The sequence below is a fragment of the Mytilus galloprovincialis genome, chromosome 8 (assembly GCF_965363235.1).
Source record: "Mytilus galloprovincialis chromosome 8, xbMytGall1.hap1.1, whole genome shotgun sequence".
Taxonomy (NCBI): domain Eukaryota; kingdom Metazoa; phylum Mollusca; class Bivalvia; order Mytilida; family Mytilidae; genus Mytilus; species Mytilus galloprovincialis.
This window is the reverse complement of record NC_134845.1, coordinates 52,563,008-52,580,886: the sequence shown is the minus strand read 5'-3', so window position 1 is coordinate 52,580,886 and position 17,879 is coordinate 52,563,008.

Sequence of the window (17,879 nt, the reverse complement as noted above, 5' to 3'; positions counted from 1 at the left end):
TGATGGCGTCCGTAAAATTATTCAAGCAACAAAAACAGTGCTGATAAATTCACTACTGATATCAGGATCAAACCTGTGTACGCAGGATGACAGAGACGTTGATTCTGATAGATAGTTTATTCTCATTAAACCATGCCAGTACAAAGGTTACAGAGAATTTTTAAATTGGATTCATAAAAAAAATGCATTAAAAATGCATAAAATTCTAAATTTCGGATGAGATAACATATAAATAAAGGCATCAGTAGTATACCGCTGTTCAAAACTCATAAATCCATGGACAAAAAAAAATCGGGGTAACAAACTAAAACTGAGGGAAACGCATTAAATATAAGAGGAGAACAACGACACAACATTAAAATGTAACACACACAGAAACGGACTAAGCATCAGACAAAATCCTATGAGAATAACAAATATAACATCAAAACCAAATACACAAATTTGGGATAGATAAGTACCGTGACACGTCTTATTAGAGATTTCCAATAAAATGACATTACTCGACATAACCGACCTATCTGACCGTATATCGGCCTATTGCAGTGAAGGTCGACGGAGGGGACCATAAACTGTATGAAGTTTTGACTCGTTGAATACACATACTTTGTTGGAATAAATATCATCTAAAAACTAGCACAGTTTACTATTTTTATTTGTTTTACATATTTTGTTATTAAATTTGCAGTGATTTCGATCATCGAAAGCAACCTTAAAGGGAATAATTTGTTCAGTAACAGGTAATCAAACACACCGATCATTACTTCGTCATTTCAATTGACCCATATATTTATCTCTTAAACTGTGAATTCTTATAGCTCATAAATCAAAATTAAGTTTGAATAAATAAAAATAATGAAATATGAAGCGTGATCATATTCACATTTTTTAAGTTATAAGATTAAGAAAAGAGTTTCAAACACGCCGGAATGTGAAAAGTGTACACGACTTGCCTCTTCTTCTTTTTAGCATAATTCTATAATTATTTCAAGCTACTTTGGTAAAAGAAAAATCAGATCACTGATGCATCTGTGTCATCTTTTCGTATAATTTTAACAAATGAATTTATGAGGACGCATCTATAGAACAATTATGATTACACTTTACTGAATCAGATAATTCTAATAATATATCTTGTCTTTAATTATTATGATGCATGGATTCTAGGAAGAGCCCGTACAAACGTAGGTGTAATATAACGTCAATGTTCTTAAATTATTTTTTTCTAAAATAGTTGGCGTTTAATATAAACTGTCTCTTTGATCGCAACTTCTCGACAGTAACCTCTCAAAGATATCAAGGGAATAGAAATATGGTCACCATTGGTCTTGTTCCGTTCAGCAGTTCAACCAATGCCAAAGTTGGAAGTCCGTTAGATGTGCGGGTTGAACATGTACGCAGTCCCGTCCGGTCAGAATACGGAAGTTGAATCCGATGCCTCTTTTATATATAATGTCACGCTCTCTACACGTTAATGATGCATAAAATATTTGCCACTGGACGTTAAGCAACCAACTGTCGACTAACTTGAATTTTATTTCTGGTGATGCAAATGATTTGAATCCTGGCAGATAAAGCCCCACCTTTGTTTAAACAATGGCAAAAACATACTGCCTATGAAAATTCAGATTTGTGGAATTCTATCATTAAAATATATTTTTAGTGCGCATTTAATCAAACTTCTGGTTAAAGGCCTAATTCTCAGTATTCGATCAGGTATTAGAATTAAGATAGGTTCCTGATCGACAAAATTATATTTATGACCTCCTCTAAAATGATTTTTTTTTTTTTTTTTTTTTACAAATATGGGGAAACTAAGTTTAAGATATACTATGTCTCTTAACTTTATAAATTCAATTTTTGTCAGCATGTATGGATGATACATGTACAGTAATAAGATGGAGAACTATATTAAGTCTTGCTATATTAAATAGGGTAGAAGAGTACTCCATAAAATGTAGGAATGCTGCGTGTCTTCAAAACTTTGCTCACCAAAAGTAAGTTCGTTTAAAAAAAACCCCGCAGCTATGACTCAATGTTCGGATCAGTTGTTTGCGATTTACACTTTGTATGTTACTTAAATAAATATCCGTATCTAGCTTATCCATTTTATGATGCATCTTGGATTCGCATCCGACAACAAAATCTTATTATGTTATGTTGTTTAATGTTACTTACCTTACATGTGCACATTTCCGTTAATATAATGATTATTTACACATTAAATTGAATTTGGTAACCCCTTTTAGTAAGTTCTTTATCAATAAAATGGATAGAATTCTCTTAATTAGTTCACTTCAAGAGATATTAAATATATTCCCTGAAAATATATTTTGTATTTGGACTCCGATAGCATATCCGTTAAAAAATACATAACAATCCATAATCGAATACACCTTAATTCTTAAAAGAAACCTAACATATAGCGCGATTTCTTTTTCAATGCTTTGTATAATAAATGAAAAATACTTTTGTTTATAATGTAAATGGAAGCGATAGTTATATGAATTTTCAACCTTTATAAGGATAGATTCTGAAAAAAATCTGCTTTCGATATTTCCGAAATTGTCAGAAACATATCCTTTTAAATATTTTCCCCGAAACAAATGTAATAAAAAGATCGGTACGCTATAAAGAAAGACAGAAAATGTATAATTGGGTGTCCATCTGCAAAGTATATTGAAAAATAATTTTAATAATCAAAACCAAGAAAGTTAACTTATAATAGGTACGGGATATGTTTGTTACGTGATTTTATGTCAGTATAATAAAATTGGGAATCCGGAAAACCACGTGATCAATAAAAATGCAATATTTCTATCATGTTTCGTCATAATGAAAAAAAATATCATATGAACGATTATGCAAGTGTGGGATTATTTAAGTCTTGGAATACTTTTTTTAAACTTAAGAGACGTATTCAATCAAATTTGATGGTTGGCAATAACCCGTCCCATTACGTCCGTACGTCGAGTTAAGTGCGTATGTCGTTTTATTGGAAATCTCTAATGTAATGTGAATTTACACTTTTATAGTCAAATGTAAAAGTTAGAATTGTATAAAGAAATACATTATATGTGTACAAGTATGGTTATTAAATTATTGTTGTTAAGAAAGAGTGAGCTTACTATTAATACATCTTATAAAATTGCAGAGGTTTCCTAATATCTTTTTTTTTTATTAAACAGTTTGTTGAATTTGATATACATTATTAATTGCGATAAAATAAGAAAAAATAGAAGATATACATATAAGGTTAAACACAATAGCTAGAAACAACGTTAACATTGTAGAAACGCTTTGTGTACGAATTGCACATCAAAAGTCACCTGTACCTGTAATGCCTGAAGTTAAAAGTTTAAAACCCGAAGTTGCAATTATGATATGCATATATTCACGTCAAATTCATACGACCAAAAGAAATACAACAGGACGAAGTAATTAACGAGGAAACAACAAGGAAAATAAAAGGGTACACAACTTAACAACCTAGAATCTATAATGCACGAACATGCATCTAGTGTTAGTATTAAGAAGACACGGAATATTTAACTTTCTGATGAATTTTCTGTTGAAAAGGGAGACAAGTTCTTCAACAAAACTCTGGCTTATTTATGTTTTGTTCAGACACCTGGTAGAAGCTGCATGTTTTTAATATCGACTGAGTTCATAATTTATACTTGATACGTGTATTAAGTTTGTTTACTGCTGCTTAGTAGGTGAGGCAAATTTGTAATTTCAAGTTGCAATCGTCTCCTTTGTCATAGATCCTGGTACAAGGAAGGCCCTGGGTACAAGAGTCAAGTGTGAAGTTGTACTCATTCGTTTAACGGACGCCATCACGAGCTTGGTGAATTGTTTCACAGATAACAAGGAACATGTTACAAAAGTTATAACCACAATTCCGTCTTCTTATTCTTGAATGTGACCTACTGCAATAGACTTATTACCGGGTTTAATCTTTCATTAGAAACACGAACGGTGCCAAACGAAGATCAGTATTCATTCACCCTTTTGCAGGACCTGAAATCATCCCTTGTTTAATTTTATGGTAAGTGTTGCTAAGTATTTTGTTTTTCTTATGTTTTGTGAACTGTTGTGTACCTTATGTTTTTATTACGATGGCATTGCAGTTTGATTTCGACTAATGAATTTTGAAAACACTTTGAAAATGCCTGTACCAAGTCAGGAATATGACAGTTCTTGTCCATTCGTTTTTGATGCGTTTTGTTATTTGATTTTGCCATGTGATTATGGACTTTCCCAATTGATCTTCCTCTAAGTTCAGTATTTTTGTGATTTTACTTTTTGATACCTTTCGCATACCTCTTGATTCTGAAATTACCACTTGTCATTATCACATGATACACAAAATCATTGACTTTTTTGTTTGCGTTATGATCATAGAAATGAACATGACATTAAAATATTGTAATGCAAATCAGTATTTATCGAAAAAAGTGCATTTCTCTTTAATCTATCAGGATATGTTCTGCGTGGAAACGGATAAGTTAAAAATTACAAATTCTAGTTTGTCATCTCATTTTGCAAACACTCATAAATTCATGTGAACCACGTTGAATTTTGAACTTTTAATGACGAATTAGCCAAGAGGTGCAAAAGAGGGACGAAAGATACCAGAGGGACAGTCAAACTCATAAATCGAAAATAAACTGGCAACGCTATGGCTAAAAATGAAAAAGACAAGCAGACAAACAATAGTACACATGACACAACGTAGAAAACATAAGAATAAGATCACCCCACCAAAAAAATGGGGTGATCTTAGGTGCTCCAAAAGGGTAGGGTTACATGTATTAGAGGGTAGGTGAAACTCCCAAATTGAAAATAAACTGAAAACGTCATGCTTAACCATAAGAGGACAAACATACAAATAATAGTACACAGGGAAAACTTAGAAAACTAAAGACTAAGCCACATGAACCCCACTCAAAACTGAAGGTTGATGCTCCAGAAGGGTAAACAGATCCTGCTTCACATGTTGTACCCTTCGTGTAAATAGTCGAATTTGTCAAATATAGGACACCTGTTCACCTACTTTTTGAGCAAACTGCATTTTATCAAAGCCAATAGAAAAAGACCCTGAAGAGAATTGAAGATCCACGATATAATCAATCATTTTTTTCGCGGGTATAAGATTTTCAGAAAAAAAACATTTATTTTTCATTACAAATTTTATTTATTACCTTAGTAGTTGTTACTTTATCATATGGTACAACAATCATTCCAACGAATCAATTCGTGTTGGCCCCAGGTGACTTTTAAAATGTAGATATCATTAAATAGGCTCCACATTATCTCCCTTTGGTGCAAAAATGCCATTTTTTGGCATTCAATTTGAAATATCTTTTTTTAATTCATAGGTGACCTTTATTTCTTATTGCTGTTTTCGAATAAGCTGTACATAAACTAAATAATTGTAAAATGTAAGCGATTTCTGTAATTTAGTTCTTTTTTATTTCGCCTATTAGTTCAACAGAAAAAAAAGGACATTGTCAAAAATGTATGCTTCTGTCGAAGGCAGATTGTGAGTGTAAATGAACGTCTGCCCATTTTTTTTTATTCCATTTTTCTATCAAGTATAAGATAAAGTTCTTTTATAGAAAAATATAACGAAATCCCTATATCAAATTAAAAAAAATGATTTAGACCCGCGAGCCCCCTTAACGAGCATTTATTCATCTCTGCGTTGCTAATTTTCCTGGCACAGCTATGGTATTTATTGTTGTTTTGTTCTTGTGCTGAACATGCATAAAATACCTGTTACTGGACGCAATGCAAACAGTAATCAATAAATGAATCTCCTCATCGGTGAAAAATGATTGTCTTTCCTACCGTTTTCTATGTTTTCCAGTAATGTAAACTTTATCATAGTAATCCTTTTGCATGTAACTTGTTTTTGTCATTTTCGTGAGAGGATATTTTTCTGTTTTACTTCTATTATTGGGACTTTTTAAGGACTGCTTCTGATCAAGATAAGAGACGAGACATTTACCTATTAGCCATGTAATGAATACATGTATTTGTTGATTATTAACTATATCTGACAGAATATAAACCTGTTTATGTATATGAGTAGAAATTGCGTATACTCTTAGTTTAGGTTGCATGGGATGTTTAACTCCAAATTTGTTATGCCGAGGAATTGTTTGTATCATAAATTTCAAAGTTATATTAAGCTAAGAGTTGTTTATATGTCTGTCTATTTTATCCATAAGGAGTAGATAGACATTGATTTGTCACACATTTTCGCTTCATCTGTTTCTACCTATGTACGTAATCATATCAATCCTCAATCTTTTAACTTAAATTGATAACACTGTCTGTTAATTGGTTATCATAGTAAGAGCATTCATGTCCTCGTGTTGTGTCTTGGTGTTTTAGTTTTGTATAATTCATTTGTTTCAATCTAAATTGTTTGGATTTATAAAATAAACTGTTACATATAAACATACTTTTTTTCGCGCCATTCATTTTCAATGAATTTCACATCAGTCTGCAGTCTAGCATCTATTTCTGTTCCTATCCATGTATAAAGGAACGTTAAGCACGCAACAATCATTATATACGCAACTCAATGTGTGATTAAGTCTTTGGCATTATAAATTGCTAATCTTATTACAAAATTTCAATTGTTATTAATGTCGATAATAAGAAAAAAGAAAAAAAATGCATACTTTTTTAAGTGTTCATTTGATCGTAAAAATATCGCTTACGTCCACGACTGTTTATATCTATATACATATAAACAATGCTTTCAATATGAAATGAAAACATTGACTCTGTCATAAACGAAACCGCCGGCCAGAAAAAACCAACAACCAAGTTACCTTAGTCGATATGAAAACATGTGTCCATACCCTAATGCTCGTTAGCTCTACTCGAGAGGTTTACATTGGACAATACTGAAACTTAGCTTATGTTTACATAAACAAAATATCATCAAAGTGAGTAATAGTCAACAAAATACCAACATATAGTACAAAACAAGAAAAAAATCAAACAATAATGGACCAACATTGAATTTGAACTTGACCAGTTCGAAGACGGCGAGAGAATGGTCTAATAGGGAAATTAACCGGCAAAAAATGACCATTCACGTGATACTACAATTAATATCACGTGTCTATACAATTATTTGAAAGAACCGTTAGTTCATTAATTTTCCCCTATACATCGAAACTCGGAAAATTACTATTACTTTGATCCATTTATAGTGGTGTAATACAGTTCTGTCAATTTAGTTAACATTCAAAAGAATCAAATTATTCTTTAGAATGAATGCCATTTCATCTGGTTAAGAATGTATAATCAGATATATACAATTGTAAAAAGTCATATTATCTTCCAAAAAGAATCATTGACCATAATAAACAATATAATAATATGAGGAAGACTTCCTCAATATGATTTTAGGAATAGTTCCTTAATTAGTACTACGTAATCTTGGATCATCTTTTGGCAAAAAGTCCTTTAAAGTTAGTAATTCATAAACCAAATTACAAGTACATTGTAGCGCCAATATCAAAATCACAATTCATTAAATGGCTTGCAACTTCATATCATCATATCAAAATCAACACCCTTCGAAATCATTGACCATCTAACCTTCAGGCGTGTGTCCAAATTACTTTGTAGAGTAATAAAATACTCTAAAACTTAACATCATTTTGAGATTTAAAGGCGCTTTGTTTTTGTCACGGTTTATTTTATCACCACAAATTTAAAATAATGAACGTCTGCACTATTTATCCTTGTTTATTCTAAAAAAAAGAATTAAAAATAACTTAAGCTCAATTTATTAGTCTGTACTTTCTTATTATTAAAGCTACAAATTTAGAGGTAGCATGCTCATATTTCTTAGCCTGCTGTTCAATAAAATGAAGGATGTTGTTTGATTGCCAGTGAGGAAGCCCTTCATACAGAACCCATTTGCATAGATGATAAAGATTATAGGTATTTAGATGAACTGATCTCAGCAATGAGCAAAACCGATATCGCATAGTCAGAGCATTGTATGTTATTCGAGGCATAAAAATAACTTAAGTTAAACTGTCTTGTCTTTGAACAAAATTGAGATAAAACTTCATAAATATATATATTTGAGTAATAATATGATCATAGCTTGAGCCTTGGTCGTCATCTACTGTACCACTAGCCGATCAAAACTTGTGGTGTACGTTTGAACTCTGCAATGTGCAGTGAATTTGACTCCAAACTCGATCCAATAGGAATTTTAGTGTTATGGCCGAAAGAGATATAATGGTCGTTGCTCCGATTACCTCCAAACACATATGGCTGCCATGAAATAGCTGATAGTACAGAAAACACAATACAAATCAATGAATTAATCATATAGCAAAGACTGAACACATGCATAACAGTAACATGTCATTGTTTTATTTGAATTTGATAGAACAGCAAGATCGTTAAAATATACGTCTAACTGTTTGGGATATGGTATGATAGATCAATTCACCCGTTAAACTGTAGAGTAATGCACAGACATTTGAAATTTGACGGACAGAAACCTAATGATATGACAGTCAAACAACAGTGATACAGACATATTCTTTTGCATAACTGCACTACCGTTATCATGGTTATAAAAGTACACATTCAACAGAGGACACGCTCTTACATTGCTCCCGTCCGATTTTCTCTATTCATAACGATTTTCTGATTAATAGACAAATTACTTCTATTATTGGGACTTTTTAAGGACTGCTACTGATCCCGATAAGAGACGAGACATTAACCTATCATCCATTTAATGAATACATGTATTTGTTACTTACTAACTATATCTGACCGAATATAAACCTGTTTAAGTATATGAGCAGGAATTGCGTAGTTTTAGTTTAGGTTGCAGGGGATGTTTAATTCCAACTTTGTTATGCCGAGGAATTTTTTGTTTCCTAAATTTCAAAGTTATATTTAGCTAAGAGTTGTTTATATATCTGTCTATCTTATCCATAAGGAGTAGAGAGACATTGATTTGTCACACATTTTCGCTTCATCTGTTTCTACCTATGTACGTAATCATATCAATCCTCATTCTTAAAACTTAAATTGATAACACTCAATCTGTTAATTTGTCATAGTAAGAGAATTATTGTCCTCGTGTTGTCTCTTGGTGTTGTGGTTCTGTATAATACATTTGTTCCAATCTAAATTGTTTGGATTTTCAAAATAAACTGTTACATATAAACATAATTTTTTGCGCCATTCATTTTCAATGAATCTACATCAGTCTGCAGTCTAGCATCTTTTTTCTGTTTCTATACACGTATAACGGAACGTTAAGCACGCAACAAGCAATCAATGATTATATACACAACTCAATGTGTGATTATAACACAAAGGTTGTCAAGTCTTTGGCATTATAAATTGTTAATCTTATTAAAAATGTTCACTTGTTATTAATGTCGATAATAAGGGAAAAATTGCATACTTTTTTAAGTGTTCGTTTGATTGTAACAAAATCGCTTACGTCCAAGACTGTTTACTTCATTTATTGCATTAGCATAGAATAACATTGAAATAATGTAGGTAAAATAATGTACACTCTATACTAATATATAACAAAACAATATATCGAACCCAATTTATAATTGCCGATCGCCCACAAGACTAGAAGGACTGTGAAATTATTCTTTTGAATGAATGCCATTTCATCTGGTTAGGAATATATAATCAGATATATATACAATTGTATAAGTCATATTATTTTCCAAAACGAATCATTGACTATAATAAACAATATAATAATATGAGGACGACTTCCTCAATATAAGTTTAGGACTAGTTCCTTAATTAGTTCTACGTAATCGTGGATCATCTTTTGGCAAAAAGACCTTTAAAGTTAGTAATCCATAAACCAAATTACAAGCACATTGTAGCGCCAATATCAAAATCACAATTCATTAAATGGCTTGCAACTTCATATCATCATATCAAAATCAACACCCTTCGAAATCATTGACCATCTAACCTTCAGGCGTGTGTCCAAATTACTTTGTAGAGTAATAAAATACTTTAAACTTAACATCATTTTGAGATTTAAAGGCGCTTTGTTTTTAATTTGTCACGGTTTATTTTATCACCACAAATTTAAAATAATGAACGTCTGCATTATTTATCCTTGTTTATTCTAAAAAAGAATTAAAAATGATTTAAGCTCAATTTATTAGTCTGTACTTTCATACTATTATAGCTTCAAATTTAGAGGCAGCATGCTCATATTTCTTAACCTGCTGTTCAATAAAATGAAGGGTGTTGCTTGATTGCCAATGAGGAAGCCCTTCATACGGAACCCATTTGCATAGATGATAAAGATTATAGGTATCAGGATGAACTGATCTCAGCAATGAACAAAAACCGATATCGTATAGTCAGAGCATTGTATGGTATTCGAGGCATGAAAATAACTTAAGTAAAACTGTCTTGTCTTTAAACAAAATTGAGATAAAACTTCACAAATATATATATTTGAGTAATAATAAGATCATAGCGTGAATCCCACTGGCCACTTTATTACCGGTGACCTCAACATTGTTAATAACACTTCTCTACGAAACGTGTTATCGAAAGGTCCGAAATATCGTGAGCCTAAATCCATCAATTGGAAATTTAACTTTAAAATTTTGATGGATTCAGTTGAGGATTATGCCAGGCAATGGGCTAAGCGCGAGAAGGAAGACGTAGACACTCTTTCCGAATGGATTAAGGCAGTGAGGTCGTTGATACAAATCAGAATTAAGAAACTGAATGGGTCTATCAATGCCCATGCTACGTCAATCTTTAAAGACCCAAATAATGCAAAACACCTATCCTACCTCCATGACAAATATGTTGTTGTCCCCGCAGATAAAGCCCCAAACAACATCGTTTTTGTATGTAAAACTCATTACATTAACTGCTTGATAAACGAATTAGGTATTCACAATTCACTTGGAAACTCAACATATACCCTCACGACACTTACCAAAGAGGAAATCCTTGATAATCATAGGTCTGTTCTGTGTTCCTTTGGAATTTCAACCAAAGATGAAGAACTGGATCTGCCATCATTTTATTGGATACCTAAACTACATAAGTGTCCTACAAACAACGGTATATTGCTGGGTCTTCCAAGTGCTCCACGAAACCTCTTTCTAAATTATTAACATCTATTTTATCAGCAATCAAAGACGGGCTTCAAAGTTATTGTGAAACTGCCTATTCCAGAGGGGGCGTGAATCTGATGTGGATACTTAAAAATTCCAAAGATCTTTTAGAGTACATACAATCTAACTCTCTTTCATCTTGTAACAGTATTAAAACATTTGACTTTTCTACTCTGTACACTAGTATTCCACATTCCAAACTAAAAGACAAATTGAAAGAGTTGGTATTGCTTTGCTTCATAAAAAAGAATGGCCAACGTAGATACAGGTATCTTGTCTTAGGGAGGGATAAATCCTACTTTGTAAAGGATCACTCTGATTCGAACAAAAAATTGTCTGAAACTGATATTATCAAGATGCTTGGTTTCTTGATTGACAACATATTTGTTACGTTCGGAGGACGTGTTTTTCAACAGACTGTCGGCATTCCAATGGGAACAAACTGTGCCCCTCTACTTGCCGACTTGTTTCTTTATTATTATGAGGCTGACTTCATGCAGGAACTTCTTAGGAAGAAAGATAAGAAGTTAGCACTATCCTTTAACTCTACTTTTTGCTATATAGATGATGTTCTTTCACTAAATAATTCAAAATTTGGTGACTTTGTGGAACGCATCTATCCAATCGAGCTAGAGATCAAGGATACTACAGACACAGTTAAGTCGGCCTCATATCTTGACTTACATCTAGAAATTGACAATGAGGGTCGGTTGAAAAACAAAACTTTACGACAAAAGAGATGATTTCAGTTTTCCAATTGTGAACTTTCATTTCTAAGTAGCAACATACCAGCAGCACCTGCATACGGGGTATATATCTCCCAATTGATACGATATTCCCGTGCTTGCATTTCCTATCATGATTTTCTTGATAGAGGGTTGCTGCTCACAAGGAAGCTATTAAACCAAGAGTTCCAAATGGTGAAGTTGAAATCATCCCTTCGTAAATTTAACGGACGCCATCACGAGTTGGTTGACCGTTATGGAATAACCGTATCACAAATGATATCGGATATGTTCCTTACGTCGTAACTACAATCCCCTTCCCTTTCCTGAATGTGACCTACCGAATTAGACTATTTACCGGATTTGTTATCACATAAGCAACACGACGGGTGCCGCATGTGGAGCAGGATCTGCTTACCCTTCCGGACCACCTGAGATCACCACTAGTTTTTTAGTGGGGTTCGGGTTGTTTATTCTTTAATTTGTTTTCTATGTTGTGTCGTGTGTGCTGTTGTTTGTTTTTGTTTTTCATTTTTAGCCATGACGTTGTCAGTTTGTTTTAGATTTATGAGTTTGACTGTCCCTTTGGTATCTTTCGTCCCTCTTTTGAGCCTTGATCGTCATCTACTGTACCACTAGCCGATCAAAACTGATGTTGTACGTTTGAACTCTGCAATGTGCAGTGAATTTGACTCCAAACTTGATCCAATAAAACTTTTAGTGTTCTGGCCGAAGGAGATATTATTGTCGTTGCTCCGACTACCTATAAACACATATGGCTGCCACGAAAAAGCTGATAGTACAGAAAACACATACAAATCAACGAATCAATCATATAGAAAAGACTGAACACATGTATAACAGTAACATGTTATTGTTTTATTCGAATTTGATAGAACAGCAAGATCGTTTAAATATACGTCTAACTGTTTGGGATATGGTATGATAGATCACTTCATCCGTTAAACTGTAGAGTAATGCATATTTGACGGACAGAAACCTAATGATATGACAGTCAAACAACAATGATACAAACATATTCGTTGCATAACTGTATTACCGTTATAAAAGTACACATTCAACAGAGGACACGCTCTTACATTGCTCCCGTCAGATTTTCTCTATTCATAACGATTTTCTAATTAATAGACAAAATTTGAATTTTACCCTTTGTTCCGTTTTAACCGTGTCGACCATCTTATCTGAAAAGTGGTCAGAGAACATAATTTCATATTTAGATTAATTGAAAAAAACAATGAAAAGGTTTTTATAAATCTGTAAGATTATTTTTACTGTTTAGTCTGTTTTGGGGATATCCATTTGACGTGGTTCTGTACTTATACATCTCGTCATTGTGGTATTCTTCTTAAGTAAAATTTTTGTATTCCTGTCTGTTTTTGATTATGTTGTTAACTACATGTATTTTGTGTTTATTAATTACTTATTATTGGTCTCTGTGCTGCTACTTTCCGTCATTGTCTTATCGTGCTATGGACAAACAATTTGAAATTCTAGTCTTTCAATTTGCTATTGTCCTTTGTCTTTATGCTTCTTTTGTGTTTCTTTGCTACATATTTGTTTGCTTTATAGTGATTAGGATTATAGCATAACGTTGACTGATAGAATTCCATTTTTGAAATGTTTACCTAGTATAATTTCTGTTTGTTTTGTTCAAATATCGTTGTCAATATAAAGGAATTTAATGCGACTGTTATACAAGAACAGGATTGATTCTCTAGCAATAAATAATAAAGTTTAAACCACAACTGTTTACATAAGAAAATGTCTGTACAAAATCAGGATTATAACAGGTGTAATCAATTACTTTGATGTCTTTGAGCTTTTGATTTTGACATTTGATTACTGACTTTCCGTATCGTATTTTCCTCGGATTTCGGTATTTTTGTTATATTACTATTTGCCAACTATATTTAAAACTTAAAAGATTTTGTGTGATTGCCAAGTAGACAACTCTTCACAACAGACTGAATGACATAGACATTAACAACTATAGATCGCCGTCCCGTTTTTAACAATGAACAAAACCCATATCACATAGTCACTTATAAATGTCTACAGAGTGGCAAAGGTAAATCATTTCAAACGAGAAAATTAAGGGTATAATTTGTGTATTACATATATAATAAAAAAAAACGAAAAACCAATATGCTATAGCCTGAATTTTGTAGGAAAAGTCTCTTATCTATGATCTACTTATACGCAACGTTATCAATATATGGCAAGAACTACCACTCATGTCAGTGCTTGAGACCTAATATTGCAGTAAGGGGTATATATTTCGAAAACTGTGTACATGCAGAAACAATGAAATGAAAATCGTGGTTGAATGCGTAACAACTTGTTTGGTTATCTAGATCTTCCTTGATATTCTTTAAACAATGTTAAAAGTGAGCGCGTTTTGCAATATTTTTCTAGAATCTTAAAGGATGAACACTCAGGTGTCAAGAATAACAAACTAGCTGTGTTAACTAGATATCTGCGAAGCTCACAAATCTGATCATTGTTTTCTAGCTGTTCTACTCTACAAATAATCAGGCTCTGCTTGAAAATGCGTATTCCCTGGGCCATTCCCTCTATTTTGTAGCGGGGTAAAGTAATTATCCACATACGGTTGTTGTTGCCTGAAATCACATAAATAATCCTTTAAGATGAATAGAGATTGCATGATTAATAGTGGAACAAATATCCAAAGGGTCAAGCTACAAGTCGTGCAAAACCTACTAACTTTGCAAAGATAGTTAATGTAAAATAGAATTTTGAAAAATACGAGAAGATATATTTCAGTTTATGTTTTAAGAAAGTAAAAAGGAAAAAGTGTGTCACAGAACCTGTTTTTTTTTTTGCTATAAGTAAAATGTAAAAAATTCACTTTCGATACAGTATACAAATCAGAGTTATCTACCCTTCAATGACATAGTTTTGTTAAATAAATTTGAAATTTGCAATAAGTCTGTTATTTTTCGTTTTCTTAAAAAATTAAGATATTTCCAGATTAATTTCACATTTGCCTGTTTGCAGATTTAGGCAAATACCTAGACTAATTGTGTTCTGCAATCGTTCAATTCAAGATGATACAATGAATCAACCTTAAATTGATTAGTTTATGTCAACATAATTAATAGGTAAGATCAGTTTCACGCTAGATGATAAAAAAAAGAAAGTACTGACAATTCAGCGAAGGTTACCTAAACTATTTGTCACAATATTAAGAAGTTCTCGTTGACCGCAGATTTCTCTGATTTATATCCCGATCTTCAATTCTTGAATCAACATAAGACAACACAGCATACATAGTGAGCAATCGAAAATAATATAGTATGTATTAGATAATAAATCAATTAAATATGTTAACATAAGATTTTTACCTTGGTCTTAGTTTTTTCCTCAGACACACAGATACCACTATAAAGAAAACAACTGCAATAGGTACACCAATGTAAATTGCAAGATTCTTTGATTTTATATCGTTTGACGTTGTAGGCTCTGAAACAAATTATATTTCAGTATAAAAATGTGTTAAGAGTAAATTTTTATGTCTTCTTGTTTCGTAAACTTAGCGAATAAACAAACCGTTTGATCATTTCATTAGTGCTTTTTGTTTTGTGAAAAATTAGTGATTCTGTAAATTTCAGATAGCATAAATGAGTATGCCGTATATAATTGTTTAATTTTTGCATATTGTGGCTTGGATGGAGAGTTGTCTCATTGGCACTCGAATCACATCATAATATGTCTAGATACCAGTGCATTCATGTTCATTTCTCATACACAGTTGAAAGGTATTTCATAGTATAGATGGAAACAAAAGTATTTAAACGATGTTCAAATCTTGTAAACCAATAAAGAACAGGCAAAAACTACAGGAATCGCATCAAATCTCGAATGGAGTTTGACCAGGAGCTTTGACAGGATATGAATCTCATTGTTATTTTATTATTTCATATGATCAAAAATACATAATCATGGTACCAATGGGGACAAATAAAAAAAACTTAAAGCCTGAGACTTTCTATTTGTTAATATTAATCTCTTCCTTGTTTTTTTCCATTTCAGATCATATATGAACCGCACTTTGTGTATGCTATTGTATATAAAGCATATTATTGAGATATATAAAGCAACTTGTTTTGATAATTACTGGACATTTCAAATATATGTTTCAAATACCAACATGACACTCAACTAAGAACAAATAGAAACAAAATAATAAACAAAAATAGTTCCTTTCTTGTACAATTTGAACCTATTCAGCAATATGGTAAACGAACTAGATCATAATGTAAAAGTCATAGCGTGTAATCCAACTTTGTTTTCTTCATACGTACCAGAAATAGGAGACCAATCAAATTCAAAGAGATTTTGTGAAGATAATTCGTAAGGAACAACTCAATCTCTGGAATTCTAGATTTTACAATTGGATGAAGACTCATCATTGTCATGAGATGAGATTGAAGTTTGAATGTGCACTTTTTCTTAACATCTTAATGTCAAAAACATACCTTTTAGTTTTCTTGGACATGTATCCTACAAAACAGTTCTTCTATATAGATCATAATTATAAATTTAAATTATATTGTAAGCATATGTCTTTCATTCTACTAGTTACTGTCTTTGGCTCTTCGAGGATGTAATTATATCATTCATTTCCTGATGTACAACGATGTATCTCATTTAAAGGAGGTCAAAATTCTTGACCTATGAATATAAAGTAGCTCTACCTAGCTACAGATACTGTGGGTATTACATGTGCCATTCATATATCTGTTCTAGCAGCGAGGTGTCTAACCCGTTATAATCTGTGACTACGTTCAGAATTTTAAGATTTTGTAAAAGTGAGAACAAAATGTATTATTAACATTAGTTTTCTTGAGAACTTAGTATCCAAGTTAGTTAAATACAACGTGTGTTATCGTTGTTCTATTTTCGAAACCTGGTTCTTCAAATATGCGTGTACTGTATGGTGAATAACACAGGTGCTTATCACTTAATCAATGGTGCACCAAACGTGTTCACTTATTAATTTTTATTTATTTTTTTCTGTTCTCACAATTTTTAAAACAGACTGAACTGCAAATGTCTTGCAAAGGGATAATACTTGCAGAAATTGCAGTGATAGTTTTTAGCTTGTAGATATACTAGATATTTTACCAGGGATTGATATTAGATAAATCATGTATTCATAATATTGAAAACTTCACAAGGCTAATGAAAATTTGTATCTGGCTTATTCATCGTTATTTAAACTACTGTCTCCTGAATGTGTCTTCATTTTTTTTTCATACACATCTGAACTGAGTGAGTGTCATGTTAGAAGGGTACAAAAAAAGAAGGACTAAAGAAATATCTAAGAAAAGTTTTGCCGATTAATATGTCAGTAGATATTTAGATATAGAATTGATGGTTTGTAAGCAAGTATCAGGCAAAAGGCGTGTTATATAGATATATGAAGATGTGGCGTGAGTGTTATCCTCTTAATAAAATTAAGAGAATTTATCTTGAACCTATAGAATAAGTAATTATTCATGAAAATAGTGAAATTCAAACCACAAAATATACTCAGAGAAATTGATAATTGATAATTGATAATTGTTGTATATTAGTTTTCAAATCTATTTTGAATATTTTTTAAACTATCTTTGTTTTATACCTGGACAAACAATATTAGTACTTTACCTTAATATTTAGATTATATGTATTATTAAGTCAAAAATATTAGTTAGATTGACTACTATCTTTGTCGCCGGTATATTCTTGAATGATTCAATAAATACTGATTTGCTCTCTGTTAGTTTGTTCGTGCCAACACTTTGAATAAGCTACAGTTACATCCTCGAAGTGCCAAGGAGCGTAATTAGTAAAATAGACTCTTATTAAGTTTAAAGTGGAATATAAAGGATGAAGCCTGAGGCTCAAGAGGATGTAACAATTAACACAACAACTTTAA